Source organism: Balearica regulorum, chromosome 2, assembly GCF_011004875.1.
Source record: "Balearica regulorum gibbericeps isolate bBalReg1 chromosome 2, bBalReg1.pri, whole genome shotgun sequence".
NCBI classification, from domain to species: Eukaryota; Metazoa; Chordata; class Aves; order Gruiformes; family Gruidae; genus Balearica; species Balearica regulorum.
This window is the reverse complement of record NC_046185.1, coordinates 131,863,850-131,884,014: the sequence shown is the minus strand read 5'-3', so window position 1 is coordinate 131,884,014 and position 20,165 is coordinate 131,863,850. Positions and strand designations below refer to the sequence as shown.

The window sequence follows — 20,165 nt, the reverse complement described above, 5'->3', positions numbered from 1 at the left end:
TCCAGAAAAAAATGCTGAAACAGGCATAAAAAGACAGAACCCAGTGAGAATACTCCCTTTTACTTTGTCTGTAGCTGTTCGGCTTTGCATAGCTGGCCCAGAAACAGGCTAACATGCGGAATCAATGGGATTTGAACCTCTCTTGCCCACATCCCCCAGGGAACGCCTGAACACTGAGCAGCCATCTATTTTGAGGAAAAGAAGGCAAAGTTTGTCTTTCACTTTTTTTTTCCCCCCCTCCAGAAATTCACTTCTGAATCTGAGAAGCCTTCTTACTGGAACAAATACTTTCCCACAAAAAGGTTCAATTTCAGCAAGTCAGCATTTTGGGATACAAACAAATATATTGTGGGAAAATTCCCAACGAGCTTTACATCGGAGCCCTTCAGAAAAAAATCATGCAAGGGAGAATTATTGGAATGGTATTTACAAAGGGATACACATATGATCCTCTACAGAGTCCAAGTAAAGTGACATGGCGGTATCTAGGACAAAGACTTGGAAGAATTTAACCTTTCATTTTTAGGGCAGTAGAAATCCCTGATACAAGAAAATCAGCCAGAGATAAATAAACGACCAAATTCTGTACCATCCACCACAAGCCATGATTTAATCAGTTTATAACAACAACTTTAATGGGGATTGTGCTGAAGCTCGTCAGCAGACTCTGCAGGACCAGGGCTGAGGTGTAGCGGCCACGAGGTTACTGACATAACAGGCCCAACTTTCTTGAACGACATGTCCTAGAAATGGAAACCAAGGGTCATATTGCTCAAGCTGGTGAACAGCTACTTATGTAAGTAGTCTCACTGAATTCAAACCTGTCCTAAAAAGGCACTTAACAATCTTCTGGCTGCAACAACGTGAAACGAAGGCAAATAACTAGAATAAGAACTACGCAGGCTGTAGTCAAACGCTTCTTGCAGAAATGGCTGGGGCAGTCATGAAGTTACATACTTCTTCCATCTGCCCTGCGCTGGCACTTCAAACTAAACCAGTTGCTTTCACAGTGATGGAGAGAAGAAGCTCTTGCATAGACTATTCCTGCGGTGAAAGCTTTAAAGCCTTACACCATCACTGCCATTTCTCCGGTGGGCATCCGTCTGTGGCCTCAGTATTTGATTGCAACTTTTTCCTAAGCCTAGCAAATCACAGTTGGTGACCTTCAAGGCTGAGGGAAAGAATTCATGTGGCAAAACTTAATGAATAAATGTCAGTAATGCAACTGGCAACTGCAGACTAGCTGAGAGTGCAAAGAATATTAAAGTCTCACCCTCCTCCCTGCACACACATTTTCTCTGGGTCTTTTTAATAAAGAGGCAAAAGTGGTGTCCTTTGCAGGTACTAGTCTTGTAGGGAAGTTTGGTAAGCGTTTGGGAAAGGAAAACTCTTCTTACATACTGAATAACCAAAGAAGGTAGAGGGTGGTGGAAAAAAAGTGTGACAGTTGTGTCGTGTGACAGTTTTTCTTTTCCTCTTCCAAATCATTTGCCTGGCAAATCCCTTGTGTTTTGGGTTTTTTTTCTTAATTTTTAGGGTCTTATATGCAGCTCACCCCTCAAGGCACAAGCACAAATATTAATTGAAACTTACTTGCTAAGTATCCAAAGCAATAAAATCCTAGGTAGTGACTGCTATTTACAAATATTTTTTAAAACAATATTTGACTTAGAAATATCCAGTGAACGTTGACTTGATAAAAATGAGAATATCTCTACCACTTTTATTTCATTTCTACTATCCACATCAAAGCATGAATTTGGGGAAGATACGGTTATTCAAAGAAAAGAAACTGAATTATTAGCAGAAAAGCCCTTTCCTCAGTCTCCTTAAACACGTACATCACGAATTACTGAACAATCGTATGACACGGAGGCAGTTGAATTGGAAAGACCTGCTTCCATGGTTTAGCTGGAGCTTTAGTTAGCTGGGGGATGGGAGAGATGTGACACTTCCCTATGAATCCCAGAGCTGTGGGTTTTTCTGGATCATTCCAGTTCTAGATCCCTCGGAGGCTGTGTGCAGCTTCCACATTCACCCAGGGTGCAGCCAGCCTGGCTACTCCAGAAGGTTCCCAGCTCCATGATCATATTTAAAACATCGGCTTCTGTCTGAGAGGTAACAGGCTGGGTGTGATGACGCAGCATCCCACTGAAATAAGCATCACAGAGCCAGCCTTCAGAGGCAATCTGTACCCCCTCCAGAACACTTCGGCTTTTCATAACAGTCTTGAAAGAGGAAGTGCACTCATCGCACCTCCTGGGAGTTTCTGAAGAATACAGTTCAAAAGTTTCTGCTTCCACTATTTCTTTATTATAAAGAAGATAAAGTATCTTTGTCCTGTCCAAATCTTGAAGAGATGAAACGAAGTTTGGCACCTTTGGTTCAGAACATTAACGATCACTTAGATTTTCACCTCTGCTCAGGTCTGATTTATGGGTTTCACCTTGCAGGACACATAATTCAAATCACCATCTGCTGGATCCACAGGAAGAATCTTCAGGCCAAACTATTACGGCAACCAATTAGTCCTCTGGCTTTCTACACCACCAGGAAACGTCAGTGAATGCCAAACTTTTGCAACTGCAAACAAAGGGAAATGGATATTCATATCTACCATTACTTTCATAATTGGTTGAACAGGGAAAAAACATCTTACCAGGAAATCCTCACAAGTCTGAACTACATCTATCATCAGCCTTGTTTGCTTGCCAGTTCTTCTGATGAACCACAGGAAATATATTCCAACTCCGGCACAGATTGTTCAGAGGAGACAAGACAGGCTCATTAGCACCGTAACCTACAGGCAGTAGGCATACACACAAAACGTTCAGCCTTCGGATGGGGCAGCGCAGGTGCAACCAAATGGGCTTGCCTGACGCGATTGGATTATGTATTCATGTTTATGTTGATCATATAAGCCTGGCTGTGGTTCCTTATCAATGCGCGTGTGACCTCGACAGAGCAGGCTGTTAGATCCCAAGCTCACGTGCATGAGAAACCTGGATAGCGCAGGTTTCCAAAGGAGTGTATTTCTTCTGTGCTGGAGGGTAGCTAACTCTTCAGTAAAAACACTGATTGATGCGGTGATCGCTTTGTTAATAGAGCCACTTGAAAGAGTGATGGAATTGTTGCACAGGACTTTCTAGGCATAGTAAGCCACGATTAGAGTATGTCTTTTTTTTGAAAGATACACCATTTTGTCAAAGCAATCTGTACAACATACCATGAAATGTATTTAAAGAAAGTCTGAATAACTGAGCAGTATAGTTAAAATGAAATACGTCAGAAAGTAAATGAGGTATCTGGCATGGGTCTGAAAGTTTCTGTTCCCTCCAGCTAAATTCGTTAAATACAGAATTTCACTGGATTTATTAGTTTGTTGTCTATAAAACTTTTAGCAAATGTATGTACACCCCATTCAGCTGCTTTCAAATAAAGGAGTTAGAAGCTGTCTGACTAAAGGATTTTTTTTTTTTTTTTTTTCTCATTAAAATCCACAGGAAGATTTCTGTTAACTTCATCAAGTGAAGGGGGAAAACTTTATAAAAGCTTCCTTCTGAAACAGATTGCTTGGAGTCCTGTACTGTAAGAAAAATGTTGCTCTCTAGATCCCACCATGGCACTCTGCTAATTTTATGAGTTTAGGAATAGCCTGTCAAAATTCTGAAACACGCAGGGTTCCTAATCGTGAGCAGCTTGTTCCAGCTAGAATCATATTTCCTACGTTGCAGGACAGCAGTGGGAAAAGCGCTTCATTTGCACCTCACAGAAATGTGCTTTTCCTCCCCGATTTCTCAGCCGAATGCAATAGGACACTTCCTCTGGCCCTTAGCAACAGCCCTTAGCAAGGGCCGACGGAGAAGAGCAAGGAGCAAAGCCAGGACTAGCAAAGAGCTATTGATTCGTGAATGAAAGAGAACATTTTCTGAAATAAAAAAATCAGCTAGTCACAATAACTCTAGGACAAGTCTAACTTTAGTGGCTAGAAGTACAAAGGACAGGCAACTTAAATTGGCATTGATCGTGCTGGCATTCCAAGGGTAATATTTTCATTATGATAAAATGTTCTTTAACAATCTCTCCGGTGAATTGGGCACAAACATGCTTTTCTTCTACATCGGTACTGCCTATCTTCCTGTTCCACCTATTTTTATACCATTAAAAAATATTTGTTTAGGCAATGCAAACAAAATCCCCCCCTTCCATGTGTTAAAGTTCCCTTGCCGTTTATGCTGTAATGTAGTACAAGACCAGCGAGACAGCTGAGAGTTTTGTTTCAAACCAATTTTTTTGTCTCCTTTTCAGTCTCCACTCAGAAAAGCAATCATAAAACTCGCTCACACTATTAGTAAGCATGTAGGACCTGGATACAAGTTCTACAGCACCCCTTCCCACCAAACACACAGGCAGAGGAGCATACATATATACATAAATACAAACACACTTATGTAGGTGGACACAAGTATGTTTTGTCCACAGAAATATTTTTGTGTATGATAATACAGAACAATGAACAAAAAGCTGCATGTGTATATATATATGTATGTAACTTCTTCAGACATTTTAAAACTTTGGTCCCCAAAAATCAACAGGTGAAAAGATGCAATTACAAATCTTGCATAAATTTCCATGGTTTTCTTTGCCCATCTTCATCAGGTAATAATTTTTCTCATTAATATTTTTCATAGCAGAGAAATAGTTTGTGTGCCTTTCAACACTGCTTTGACAATATATAGTAGTATTACATGACAAAATGTCTTGGTAACAGATATATGACTATTACTTGTTATTCTCAAGCATCAACAGCGCATTCATGGGCTGCACAAAAGACAGAGTCTCTGATTGAAGTCCTGTAGAGTCCTCTGTAAAGATTTATGTGATTTTTTTTTTTTTCCTGCAGCTTATGATGTGGCAGAATGACCAGTTTATGATGTGGGTGGAACTTTGTTGAACACATGAAAATGCCTCCGCTCTCCAGATTATGTTCTCCTGTGGTAGGCAGTAATGCTTTCTGCCCTCCATATGGCCACCATGTGCCAGCAGACACCAAATTGGTATGTGGGTTAAATGTAAAAGAACCACAAGAGGTCCTGAGCCAATAATTACAAAGCTCCTTTTGATATGGTTAGTGTATCATTATCTGTACTGTGCAATAATAAAACAGAGCTCATGTTGTCCCTCTCTTCTCCTTCGGTAGCTGGAGAGCTTCATGCAAAACTACCACACACAATTGATGTCCACGAAATGCTTTTAGGAACTGTCATAGCAGCAGCAAAAAGCACACCAAGTTCTCAGTCCTAATTAGACGTTAGCTAGAATAAAATGCTGGAGGGGGAAGAAAAAAAAGGCTTATTCGGTGCATTCCCTAAAGGCGTGTATCTTGTATCCTGTTCTGAGCTACCCTGTCTTGGGGGTAGATCAGCTGGTTCAGAGGGCTTCTCAGACGCTTAAAAAGTCCCTCTGTCCATTTAAAGCCTAAATCACCAATTTTTAGCGCTCAGTACTTGTGTGTACAAGGAACACGCGGCTCTGTAAACAGTGCTAGTTTCCCACTTCTATCCAGGTGCAGTTCAAGGCTTGGATGTGAGGTATTTTATGATTTTGGCCTTGCCAGAAGTTTCTCAAAAACTAGTCCCTGTGCTTTTACCCAACAGCTGAGATAAGCTGGGATTCAGAAGCTAATGGTTTCTGGATATGCCTAGCTAAAGGCTTAGCAGAGGTCGTTCATGACTATTGCTGGATCCCAGGATTTTTGCAAGGGTTTTTTATAGACTTGAGATTTTTGAGAAAGTGAATTTAGTGGGAGGGATTTGTTGAACAGTGACTGCTTATACTGACTTTTCCCATACACTTGGTAAATTTGGATTATATTATATCATAGTTCATAATGATATTTTGTGCATGATTATGAATGACCTGCCGCATTAAATGAAAACAAATAGGACTTCTCACTCGTTTGTCTTCTGAACATGCAGTTCAGAACATTCTAGCTGTCTGCTCCAGGATGGGCTTCCTACCCATCTCCTTGCAACATCTATAGAGCAATGGATGAGCTCAAATTTGTCTTTATCTGAAAATGCACAAACATTCCCAGTATTCAGGAATAGAGAAGTTGGTACACGTATAAAATCCCATTAGAACGTAACTCACACAAACCACAAATAGGATTTTCAGTTTTGTTAGCTATTTGTCATTTGTAACAACCGACAGTGTTTCTGATAAACTTTATCATCTTCCTCCTTATAGTGTATTAATTGTATTATTATGTTATTAATTATATTGTATTAATTATTAAGTGTGCTGAATTAAATAATAAAATATGTCTAGCATATACAAAGGAAAGCTGTGTGTATATAAATGTGTATAGGCGCAGGGCTCGCAGGGATCTGTTGTTAGTGCTCTGTAATGGATCATCATTGTTTCACTGGTTTTGGTGTTCCTCTCTAATTGAGGACTTACACCTGAGGGAAGTGAAAGACATCTCAGTGGCAGCTTCTCCAGCTGTGATTTCCCACCTAAGCTGCACATTGCCTGCTCTGTAAAACCAACAATGTGACACTTCATTGAGAACCATGTCACACGTCAGGAGTGGCTGCAGCTCCTTCTCACGTTTTGTATGAGCAATTCCAACTTGGCTTTAATCTTTATTAAGACTGTCAGGGAACACTTATGCAGAAAAAAACTTTCTGATTTACATTGGTAATTTAATTACAATTGTAACTAAAATGCTAGCTGTATTATTTCTAGCTTTTTTTCCCCCCCAATCTGTTATAAACTAGTTGTTGGTTTCCTGACCCAGACAGCTCCCACGAGTATCAAACACCCTCTAAGTACTAGATTTTTGCACTGGCTCTCTGATTTGACTGACAGACATGCAAAATCACACACAGGCAAACTGCTCCAAACCAGGTTGGCAGAGACTGAAAGCTGTTACTATCTGGAGTCTGTCCAGAGATAGATGGGAATTACAGTAATTTTGGAGTCTCAGACAAGTTCCTGGCTGACCAGTATCGACATCACAAAGCCACCACTATACCCTTTGCTTGGCAGTAATTAGTACTTTGTTAACAATCTCCATAGGGAAACTGTTAGCAAAAAGCACAAGAAAGACCAGAGAGAGAGAATAATAGGGAAAACAGCTATATCCAAAATAGCTACATGCAAATATCAGTTATATGTTGAATAAACAGGAAAATTCAAAGTCTTCATAAGCACAAAACCATACCATAATAGGTGCCATGAAGTCCTGATGGAACAAATCAGGGACCTGGAATTGGAACAGAGATACAGCTTTTTCCAGAAGAATAGACAAGACAAGGCATTTAGACATGTATACTCGCTTTCCACTTCAGGGAGAGCTAAGAAGCTGGCTTCTTGACTGCCTTTGGGTGGAAATGAGGAAAAAAAAGAACAAGATGGATGTCTTTTTGAAGGTCTTTTGGAGAAAACTAAATCATGAAAAAGAAGAAATACATTGAGCTTGAGCAAGTCAGAGAGATGTTCAGGAGTCGACCTCGCTCCTACAAGCCACTTCAAATAGCACCATATCTGGTGAAAAGCAATAGAGGAGGACACAGGCAATTGTCAGGGTCTTGGAATATGCAGAGGGCATGTTTTTTCTCAGAAGGTGGAGGGGTGAGGAGGGATGGTATTTGGGGACACAGCTAAACTGGATTTGATTCAGCTAGTAATGAGGGGTTTCTCGAGAAGGTGGAAAGTAGTCTGGGTGAAAGCAAGCATGAAATGACAGACCACTATTTTAAGAAAAGCCTCGTTATTAAGGGTGAGCTACAAAAAAAACAGGTTTCTAAAAATTCATAAGCTGGGGTAGAAGCCTCTTGAGAAGGCAATTGAAAGGATAAAAGAGTAGGGGACCACTGGCAGATACTGAAAAAAAATACATATTAAAGGTTCTACAATAAGCTGTTCAGGTACAAAGGAAAGAGAAAGCACAATTGCAGATTGATGTGGTACTGCAAGGCGTTCTTTAGGCACCTGGAAATCAAAGCCTCATAGAAATCCTGGAAAACCAGGACACCTCTCTATGACTGACTATATAATACGGAAGGATAAAGCAAAACGTTTGGGCACACAAGGAGTTACAAATAGCAGGAGGCATAAAAGGCAACCAGAAAATGTTACCAGAACATAAGATGACAAACGAAGTACAGAGAGCAAATAATGGGCAGCACAAAATAGGCCAAAATATGAAATCCCTTCGTTGTTTCAGTCTTCACTAAAGAAGTTAGTTGTGACCAATACCTAATGAAATTAGTTTAAACAAAAGAATAAGAGGGCAGGCCAGAGCAGAAGGGAACAGTTAGAAATGCTGGTCTAAACTGGTGATATTCAAGGTCTGACCACATTCACCCAGCAGTACCGAGGGAACTAGTCACTGGAATGTCTGAGCCATCAGCAGTTGCCTGGGAGTATGTACAGGGTGGACCCGAGGGACAAGAGGGGAATAAATATAATATAATAATAAATAAATAAAATACCTGTCTGTTAACAGGGGAAAATGAATTATAGGACAGTCAACCTGTCCTATAATTGACACCCAGGAAGAGACTCCAGCAACTCAGTGTACAATATACTTACAAGTACTTGGAGGATAAGTAGGTGTTAAAAAGTAAAACCAAATCATACCAAGTCAGATTGATTTCCTTCTTTCCTCAGATAACTCACATTCATAGCATTCAGTAGGCCATATCTTTATTTTAGCAAGGATTCTGGCATGACCCTGTAACATTCTTATGAACAAGCTGGGGACTAACTGAAAATGTTATCTGGTTAAGTGCAAAAAAAATTGCTGTCTAAAAGAGCACACACAAAAAATTGTGGAGACTCAGTTATGTGACACACAGAGTAGTTACTTTAAATGGGATCTCTTTGAAAGATCTTGTATATCTGGTTTCTGCTTGATATGGATGATATGGGTGGTGCAACAGAGAATACACCTACAAAATTTGCAGGTGACAGTGAGGAATAGGAAGGGGAGAGCTTCCAGGCAGTTCGGAAACCGGGATCTGAATTCAAAATAGTCTTCACTTCAAATGAAACAAATGAGATGGAGTTCGGTAAAATATATATCTAAAGCATTATACTTGGGAAGGGGAAATCAAATGACCATTTACACAATAGGAAATAAATGCAGTATTTTCAGCAGTACTGCAGAAAAAAAAAAGAAACTCAAAGTTATGATAGATTTCAAACTCAATGAATGAATCACAGGGTGCTGTTACAAAAAATGCAAGTCTTACTTTGGAAGTGTATTCAGAGCTAAATCATATGTAAGACGTGAGGGTCAGGAAGTTTCAGCAGAAGTCCTGTTTCCAGCTCCAGGCATACTTACAAAGGTAGGTGAATTAGAGAGAATCCAGAAGGAATCAACAAAAGTGGTGAGAACATATGAAGAAAGGTGGCAGAGACTGAGCTGCCTTCTTCTAGAGGGCAAGGGGCATGACGGCAAGCTTCCAGTGCGTAAGCTTGTCACAAAGAAGGTGGTGGTCCATTAGGAGCTGGTAGGACAGAAGGAAATGAGTTTCATTGGCGGCAAAGCAGATTCGGATCTGATAGCGAGGACAAAATCCTAGCTGTGAAGCCACTTGAGCAGACTCATTAATGAAGGCTGTGAAGTCCTCCCTCCTTGGAAAAGGATTGTATTTTGGACATGTGTAGCAGCGAAAAGCCTACAATAAAACAATGTAATATAAACCGAATTTTCTTTTGGAGCCAGGCATCCCAGCCTGTCTTCCCCTGACAAATAGAAGGGTTACTGGTAGCCTGCTTCACATGCTTATGCAGCACTATAATTATCAGTACCTACAGACTCATTGGGTTCTGATTTGTCCTCCACTGAATGACTGGTATCCTAGTAACACTTTCTTTGATTTTTTTTTTTTATATCAGTTATTTTTATCTTTGCATCATTTGTCAAACTGCACACAGTAGCAAAGGCTGAGGACCTTTCATGCTGTGTAAATTCTATGTCCTACCATGACAGATAGCCTTTGTTATGCTCTTCAGGAGCTCTTGGATCATACAACTTGTTATGCCAGTTCAGAGCAGTCACTTCACCCAGCTTTCCTTCTCCAGCAGCGGCTGTTGCCTTCACAGTTTCCTCTTAATGAACAAAGAAAATGAACAAGAAAGATTGCTTCAAATCAATTTTGCTCCCTCTCCAAATGAATTTTGCTCCTTCTCCCTGTACTCAATACAGTTTGGCCAGACGAAACAGTATGGATCTTAATTAGAAAATTATCACTAGAAAAGAACATGGTGATTTCTTCCCACACACACACATCCGCCATGATATAGCAAAAGCCACCATTTCCAAGGTCCATGACTCCCTAAACCCACCTTCGTTTTCAGGAGAGAGGAGAGCTAATCCTGCAGTGTCCCTAAATCCCCTCTGCATACCACTTTGCAGCAGTTTTTATGTTAAGAATTTGCTGCCTGGAACTTTGGCTTGGGAGGTTGTCTCCAGCACTGTCACATGTCCTTCTTTGATAGAGGGCAGTGATTATACCAGCTACCATTATCACTTAATTGCGGTGATTGATATCTTCTCTATTAATAATCTGCAGGGGAGTTAAGGTTGGTTGAAATCTTTCCCTGTCTGAAGGGGAAGGTGGCTACAGGAGTGCAGGAATTACTGGAATGTGAGGTGATAGCCAAGATTTACCAGACGAGACAGGGTGCAAGATGAGTGAAACTGCTCAAGCTCTTAGCTTTGCTGCGTTTTCCAGCTCCTGTCTTTCCTTTTGGGTTGTCAGGGATTTTTTCCCCAAAAAAACACGCTGCCACCCCATCCTCCCATTTTTGTCTGAGTCATAACATTACTGCATGGCTAAGGAAATCAAACAGTGAGGTCTGCAGGCTGGACCTTCAGCGCAAGAATCTTGGAAAAGGAGTGGAATGACTCTTGTGTCATCACTAGCTGACTACGGACCCTCGCCTGCAGTTTCTGCTTCTCTTCATGTTCCTTAAGCAAGCTATAATCTATCGTTTCCTAGGAAAGGGCTATTCCTCCAACACCAGATCTGCTTCCCTGTTACTTCTCCCAGGCATGGCTAGACAAATTCAGCATCTTCACTGACTGCCATGAGTGAAGAGACTAGTACATACAGTCATCCTTGTCCTTTGTTGAGGTCCCTCACAAACATTAGCTGGAGAGAAAGCCATGACCTCTCCTCTCTTAACCCATCCTGATCTCAGCTGGTCTACCTCAGTGTCTTACATCTGATTTTGATTAGTACAGAATCTCCAGAAGTAAGTTCTGCCCATACCCTGGCTAGAGGCTCCTGACTCCTTGAAACTCATGTGAGTGAGAGCTGCTCTTAGCTGAAGTGTGTCAGATGGATATGCTGAGGAGCCACTTATGACTGCATCATTAAAAGCACACATTTCCTAGGTTATAAATAGAGCTAGTTTCTGCCTATGGAAGGTCCTTAAGTATACCTTTATTATAGATGGTTTGAAAAGACGTTTAGGGCCAACACTATTAATATATGAGTAAATTATAACCTATTGTATTAATGCCTAACCACAAACATGGTTGCCCAAAATATCTAGACAATTCCTCTTTTCTGTGGATTACATAAAAACAGAGGAATCAAAGTCTGACGGACAAGACACTCACAAGTTTCAGTCATGAATAACACCACATTTCAGAGATCTCATATTTGTTGCTTGACACTGTATCTCGAGTGAGACACTGAAAGTTGACTCTCCAGATTTTTCCAGGAGCCATTTCTGTTGTGCTGTCTCTGAAGTTTTCTACCATTTCATGTTAACAGAGATTGAGCATTGGCACTTACATCGCCTCTACTTTAAAGGTATTCTTTTTTAATACAGACCAAATAAGCATGAGTGCAAGAAAGGCATCAAGAAAAGCCTTGAAAGAAATAGAAGGTATCCAGATAAATGGCAAAGAAAGAGCAAATGGTGGGGAAAAAAATAATCCTACCCTGCCCACATTGGGTCCTGGAAACTAAATTTTTGTTTGTCACTTCAGCATAACTTCTGAGTAGCTATATCATTATCCACATCATCATTATTCATTTGTCTGCAGCACAACCATGGTGAATGATGGCAACACCAGAAGAAAGACGCCATTCAAGTCAGTGCTCTCGTTGTGCACTTGTTTAACTATTGTACACAAAAGATAAGCTAGTCACTGCTCAAAAAGCTGCATTTCTGCTTTTTAACAAAACAATGCAAAATCACAAAAGGGATTGTGTTCTCAAAACTTCAGAGCAGACCCCTAAAACTAGGACAGTGCAGTGAACTGGGTTACCTGCTAATGTACTCAGCTGGGATCGTGCACATGGTGCTTGGAAACATCCAGTCTCAGAGCTGATACGTCCCAGTGCAGCTGCCATTGTGCTCCCGGCCACAATTACTTTGCTGAATGCGATGAGGAGGGTAAAGAAAACAAAGCAAAACAGAAGCTATAGAATTAACTTCATAGAGTCCCTGAGAACCCCCCATCTCTACTGTGGTAAAAAAAAAAAAAAAAAAAAAAAGCAAGAGCAGATAATCTTACCCTCAGCTTAGAAAATAAAAAACAAAATGGGAGAGTGGTCATGGTGCTGTTGTGGTGCGGGAAAATGACTTGTTCTTATAAATGTGCTGCACCAGGTTACTATGCTTAGTTAATTTGTCTTATACTTTGCTGTAGGTGAAGACACTTTCTTAGTTCTTTTTTTGTTTTGTTGTGGGGGTTTTTCATCAGAAAATAGTCATCTGCTTTATCAAACTGTAGAATGTGAAAGCCAGACGCCTTATATACTCTTTTGAATGTTCTGTGTTTCCCTCCACTTAAACATCAGTGTTTTTCTTTAATCAAGACAAGAACATTTCCTAATCTTTCTTTTGGCCCCTAAACAAAGACAAATTTTGGCTCAAACAATGGAGGATTTATCAATGGTTAGAGCCATATAATCAATAATTTTCAAAGCGAAGTTGTTGATATCTGGACACTTGCCAAGCACCACTCTCTGGGAAGGAGGAAGTTTGTAGGCAGTCTTTGAGGGGTGGAGTGCACATCTGTCTTTGCACTAAGGACAACTGGTGAATAATGATTCAATCCAATATTGTTATTTTGTCGTCAGTATTAAAAAAAAAAAAAAATCTGCTTGGGGTGAAATTCTGACCCTCGTTATGCCAGTGGTGGAATTCCCTAAACTTTATTTGAGTCAGGGCCTCACCCATGGTGTATCACAAGAATGAATTACCTCTTAATCTGCTGTTTCCTGCAAGCTGCTTAGACAAAAGGACGTTATTCATTTAATGTGCATTCTTAACATAGGGCTATCAGAGACTGAAACCTGTAATGGGAGAATGAAAACAGGAAAGAAACTTGACTTCCAATTAGATGTAAGAAGAGTCACAGTTTTGTGGCAATGAAATAATCGCACTGAATGGAGACATTGCTGATCCCTGTGTGGCTTTGTCTCAACAGAAGAAGCAGCAGAAAAAGAGCAAAGAAGCCTTGCTAAGTTGCCCAAGCACTGTCCACTTCAAGTCCAGCTGTGGGTCATGCTACACTGTTCCCTATTACCTCCACTACTCTGGAAGCAAATGTTCTTAGCAGAGCCTGATGCAGGTTTTGCTTCAGTTAAGTTACACCAGAAGCCTAGTGCCTGTGGCCAAGAGAGGAACTGAAGGTGCAAAAATTATCCTGGTCCCAGTTCTTCACTAATCGTGCAGCGTAATCTGATCACAGGAGGATGAAAATGTTTATATGACATGGCATCATGAGAGGAGGACATAATTTACGCTGTGTAACAGAGGCATTCCCTGACACTAAATAGCTACCTGCATTTTTGCCCTGGGCACCACCAAGGGAGAGACAGGATTGTCTAAGAAGGAGGCTAAAAGGGATAATGGTGTCATTCTAACCAATTCCCAGAAAAATCTTGGAACTATTTATAAGCAGCTAGAATAAAACAGTGAGATAAATAATAGCTGCCACTGATTTGTTAAGGACAAATTGCACCAAAGCAATTAATTTATGGGTTTTTTTGTAGGCAGTAGACCATGTGAATAGGGAGAAGGAATAGCAGCATATGTTATGACTTTAGTAAGAATTTGACACTCTCTAAATGGGCAAGCTAAGTAAATATAATGAAATGAACTTACCAAGGGGTGGGGACAGGATTGGCCAGAAAAGCACTCAGGAAGTATTTACTAGGTCTTCAAAGGATCTGTCTTAAGGGACTTTTCATCATTTTTATTTGCAGGTGGAAAAATGAGCATGTGTTAATATTGGAAACACAAACCTGGAAGGTTGGAAGGAAGGAGAAGAATTGAAAACGATCTTGACAAACTGAAGAAATGACCTAGAAATAAGTTGCAATCCACTAAGAAGAAGATTTAACAGGCAAGAGTGATTAACTGCACAAAGAAAGAATAAGGAGTAACTGAGTGGGCAAGAGTTCTGCAGAAAAGGATCTGGAGCTTGTTGCAGATCCCAAGCTGAATAGCAGTCAACGAGGTCACACTGATATGAAAAAGGCAGATATCACTGTGGGATGGATAAAGAGAATTATTATCTGAGGGACATTTGAAGTAATCTTCCACTCAGAATTAATAAAATCTCAGCTGGAGGCCTGTGTCCGATTTTAGGAAATGAGTTTGAAGAAAGGTATAGACCAATAGGGAAGAGTTTGGTTTAGAGGTCTTGAAATTAAGAGTGTTTTATCTAGAGAAAAGAAAACTGAGGAACGAGATAACAGTCTTGAAGTATTTTACAGAGGACTACAAAAAGGAATGGGATGATCTGTCTCCCATGTCCATGTAAGACAGAACAAGGAATAAGGGGCTTAAAATGAAGAAAGAATTAAGCTAAAATTTAGGAAAAAACCCTTTTTCTAACTCTAAGGGTAGCTAAGTACTGAAGTCTGCCATTGGGAGCCTTTTAAGACTCAGTTATGCAAACCACTGAGGCGTAGGTACAGTAGATGCTGTCTTAGGATAGAGGTGAGAACTAGATGATTTTCACAGGTCCCTACAAGCCTTATTGTCTGTGATGCTGTGTTCATTTGGAAAGGCCTGCATTACTGAGGCAATATATATTATCGATACAAAATTCAAATATTTTATACCCATATGAAAACTGTGTGTTCCGACATCTGGTTTTGTAATAGCTGCCATAATAAATTTTACCTACTAGTTAAGTGATCACAAACATTTCCCCTTGCCATACAAGGTAGCTTTTTTCATTAGTATTTTCCCAGGCTCCATTTAGGGCTGTATCTTCTGAAACAAGCTCACTTTCTAACACCTGCAGATGCTTTCATTATTTCTAACATTTTTGAAAAAATACCATTGAAACCCATTTAATTTCAGTATGACAGAAAAAAGCCAGAGAGCTTTGCCAACTACTTTAAGAAGGCAGTGACTCATTTTCTGAAGATAAATATACCAGTGATACCATAGCAGGCAGTGGAGAGAAGGTCCCTCAGATTATCTAAGCCATCCTTTGCTAAGGCAGGGCTGTTCTTTACAGAGCATTTTATAGCAGTTTTTAATGATTGCTACATATAATGGTTGCATATGGCTGGAGGGTAACATTAGCTTGACACGCAGGGTGATATGAGCAGCCCTTTTATGTTTTATGGGTTGCCTGTCATGCTGTTGCTCTTATATAGTTCTTTGAACACAGTATATAAAGTACATATGCCAAAAAGAAGCTATGTAGTCATTCCAAAAGAGCAAGGGGAAGGGCAGGAAGGAAATACCTGCCTGTTAGATAGATCAGATGAAAATCACTTCATTAATAGTGTGTTCAAAGGCTAAAGGGGAAGGATGTTTGCAGCCAACTGTCTCTAAACTCTTGAAAAGCAGCTCACGCAAATGCATCAGCATAATTGGAAGTGAGGATCCTCGCTGCCAGCACTGCAGATGATGGGTCTGTCTCGCTTTCCACATGAGTTTCAAAGGGAGGTAAGTCAGTGTCTGAAGCTGATCCTGATTTCCATCACTGTGGAGGAAGAATTTGGACCATTCTTCTCTCTTAGACCTTGCAGATTTAGTGATTGTCTATCAGCACTTATGAGCTACTCAGAAATGTGAGAGTGTAGGGTCATACCAGCTGTTAATTTGTTTCATGTTTCACAATCTGCAGTGGCAGAAAAGAGCACTTCTGGCACAAGAGACTTTTTTCTTTATGTGTTTGTATGTGCAGGTACTGGGCCATCGTCGGACCGTTACAGCTGTCTAATAGTCACCACCACCACCACGGGAGGCAAGTTCAATGGAGCAGCGGGTGATGCAAACCCTAGGTACGCGTGCCAGACATGGCTTTCCTGCCCATCATCCTACATGCTTGCTTTTGTCAGCTCACAAGCACCAGCTTACCAGATGTGCTTTCTACAGCAGCTACGCGTCCTTCCTGCTACAACATCAGTGAGAGATGACACGGGTGTCACACAGCAGCAGCGGCAGCCCGGGGAAGCTTCTACCTCTCCCTTTGCCGCTGCCACTTGCCGCAGGTCTTGTGCTACGCCCTCGGTGCAGCGCTACGACTCACTGCTCCTGAAACTGGACTGGGGAACTCAGCTGGGTTAAAAATAACCTTTTCTATTGCTGAGTTATTTTTAAGTCGGATTGGTTCCCCAATCCAGGTTATGATGTAGCTACACGAATAGTCGTGCCAGGATGTGCCAGTGTATTTGCGGGATGGGAACAAATGGCTGGAGGTGGGAAGGAGAAAGCCTAGTTGTGGGGAGAAGCTACTAGGGGCCTTCTCAGAGCTTCTGAGCAGGCATGATGTGTGTCCTCACCCAGGGTCTACAGCCGGAGGGGGACCCGAAAGGCTTTGTGCTGTGTGGTGAAGGCACCCAGACGGCATCCAGGGTGTGGCGTTTTGTATTGCTGGTTTGTGGTTTGGGAAAGCGGGATGGCAGAACCTCTGAAGCCGTCGGGAAATTGGACAAAGTACCTTGTCACCGGCTTTATCAGCTGCTTTGCTCATGTGGTGCATATGGGCTTCATAGAGAGCTGGTAATATGCCAGTTCACAGTATGATTTTGTGAACTTTGCAGAGTATACGTATGGCTTACATCCTCTCTAGTATCTAATATCAACTGTTAGAAACTGCATCTCATGCTTAAGTGTATGAAGTAAACAGTTTAGTTTAGGTGAAAATTGAATCGTCCCGCAGGCTGATTAAGTACGAGCTGACCACAGGAGAGCTTGGTCTTTAGGCTTTCAGGCTGAAACAAGGCTGCTGGGCTTGTGAAGCAGCCCAGTTGGCAAGTGGAAGATTTTGAGACTGTGTTAGTAGTAAATAAGGATCAGGAGGCATGATGCAAAGTAAATGAGGGAGAGAGGCAGAGAAAAATCACCTGCTTGTGGATGTGCGGGGGTTAGTCAGTGCAAGCCAGGTGGTCAGCCCTCAGAACTGGTATGGCCGCAGGAAATTACTGCCCGGAAGAGGAGACCCCAAGCCAGGATGCAGCCCAGCAGTGGCAGGAATGACCCGTTCCCAGACCAGCCTTCCTCAGAGCCCAGGGCAGCCCTCAGAAATCAATGCTGGGAGGCACCAGCCCCAGTGCTGACAGCAAAGATACCTCGACTCTCCTGACTAAACTGGAATAAGCAGTTGCCAAGTTATCCAGTTATTACACTTGGACTGGAATCATGTTTCACACCTGCCTTACCTACAGCCTTTTGTTTCCAATCTCATAACCAAAACTCTTGCCTGAATTCTTGCTGAATAAACCATTGCCTTCTTCTGCCATTAAGGGTGACCAGTGTTGCAAAGTGAGACAAAATAAAGGTGCTGCTAGGGAAGTACCAGAGTCAAATAAAGTGATGTAGCATCACCCCGATGAGGCTGCACCCCAAGGCACGTTCGGGGCCAGGCACTTCTTACCACATGCTATGTTTTGGAAAGAAGATCCTGCTGCCAAGCATGTCCTTTACCCCACCCCAGTTCTTCCTACTTCAGAGAAATGAAATCCCATCCATAACTGCAGGCAAATCCCCAAACTTCCAAGAAGCAAATGCTAAAAAATGTAATCTAAATAGAAACTGGAAATTAGAATGCTATTTTGGATGGGGTCTTACTGAAAACTTGTTTTCTTGGAAGTGGATCTGTGGCAGCTTTGTAAATAAACCTTGTAAGTTCCTCACCTTTTTGAAAGGTGGCTAGCAAGGAAGTGGTAAATAGATGCATTTTTTCATTTATTAAATATTTTGAAGTAAAATTTTAAATTTCCAGTTTAAATTGTGTTGCCAGGTGCTTATAAGGAAGCCCCACCTGAACCCTTAAATAGGATTTGGATGCATAGGAGGTATCCTTTGCACAGGTCTCAGAAGCCCACAGTAAAGCACCTCTAAATCTCACTGCTCAAGGGTGCCAAAATGGACTCTTAGCAAGCTCATCCATGTTCTCGACTTCTTTTGCTCCAGAAACTGCTCCAGCATATCAGGACGCTGTGATCAGCATGATGGCAGTTGACGCAGTGGGGACCATATTGCTAATCTCCCCATTTTGCAGAATACATGTGTTCTGTGGAGTATTTTCTGCTCTGAATCAGGATGTTTGGGACTTCAGATCAAATGTTCTTACTGAGAGAGTCAGCCAGCTAATCTCCATGCCAGGAAATGAAGCCATCTGATGTCCCGAGGTGAAGCTATAGGAGGGTGTATGAGTCCAGAACAACTTGAAATCTGTTTTCTAAATAAATCCTCAATGGTTTGGAGTCTTTGAGCAGCATGGGTAGAGTCCCTATTTTCTAATTCAATCAGTATTGCCTTGGTTTTATTTTCAGATCTTCTCAGAGGGTTAAATGCAGAATCTGCTACTTACATATATGTTTTTACAGACTTTTATCTTTCTAAGGCAGTTTGTGAAAAGTTCTGAAGGCTGGAGAATAACACTTAATAGCGGCAAGTTACAATTTGCTATTCTACCTGTGGATCTTGTGTATTGCAATATTGGAAATAAAAATCCTGGCAGTGGAGAGAAGTATGTACCATTTGTTTGGCTCTAAGGATAAACTGCTATAGGCATTGACATTAACCTCAAACAAATGAAAACTTTCAGCTAGATTAAATATTTTAAAATTTTGACTTGTGGGCACAATAGGTCTCTATCCTCCCATCTTTTAGAGAGTGAGGGAAGTCCAAAGTAAAAACCCTCTCCTCTGAATTTTGAAGATATTTCTACTGCCTTGAAGCTCACTTCTGAAAAGAGCATCTCCATAAGATAAGGAAGAGCATAGGACCTGCTGGCATAGACAACTTGTGCTTCCCAGGACAACACAGTGGGACTGCTACCCAGAATACATACAATTTCCAAATGGAGAGGTGCGAGGGAAAGATTTATAGGACTTTGTATGCAAATGTGAGGTATCAGTAAAATTTGATACAGAGCTCTCTCCCTTTGATGAAGGGAGCTCGTATTTTATGAAATTTCTAAGCTGTTTCACAAATGATTCAGGCAGTATGCAGCAGGACCAGAAAGACTGCAGAGGCCATTGGCTTTATTTAGAAGCAAACCATCATTAGGCTACTTCTTATTTAACTACAGCCATTGAAAACTTCAGTTTCTCATCTAAATCTGTCATGTAGGATCCCAGACACTGTCCAGAGGTACTTGTGTTCCTCCACTGACTACAGAAGGCCCCGACGTGATTATCTTAGTATGAAGACACAATTTAAAGAAGCAGGATGTAGATCCCCTACCGTGTGGAGCTGCTTGGAGTCCGATAGGCAATTTCTGTGCACAGGAGCCAGTCCCTCGGGGGAGGGATGCTGAGGAAAGATGCCCAAGTCTCAACCCATGTTTCAGTTGGTTTGTATAAGGTCTCAGAGGACAGTGGCTTTGCATGCAGGACTTTTGCTGGCACAGAGACCAAAAGAGCTAACTTTGTTCAAAGCTGAATACATACTAGGTATCACCAGAAGCCCTGCCTCTGCAATTAAGAGGTCCAGTTAAGGACCAAGGAAACAGCAAATCTTCTGCTAACTGGCCAGTCTCCACTATGAAAGCTGAACCTGCAGGACATGGGGACGAGGCATCTCAGCAACGAGGGGCACCGATGGTGAGCTTGGGTCATCTCTGCCTCACTCCATGCACAGCTCGTGGGATTATGTTGAATGTCTGCATGAGTGCCAGCAGCACCATTTTGGGGTCTCCAACCACC

General features: G+C 41.5%; 1 long non-coding RNA gene across 1 annotated transcript; it reads right to left on the bottom strand.

The window, feature by feature from the left end:
* Positions 1 to 591: 591 nt before the first annotated feature.
* Positions 592 to 2,891, bottom strand: LOC142600557 (uncharacterized). The gene is made up of 2 exons (XR_012834102.1): positions 2,660 to 2,891; positions 592 to 2,583 (listed from the first exon to the last, which is right to left on the bottom strand). It is a non-coding gene; the product is annotated as an uncharacterized LOC142600557 (long non-coding RNA).
* Between the last annotated feature and the right edge of the window lie 17,274 nt (positions 2,892 to 20,165).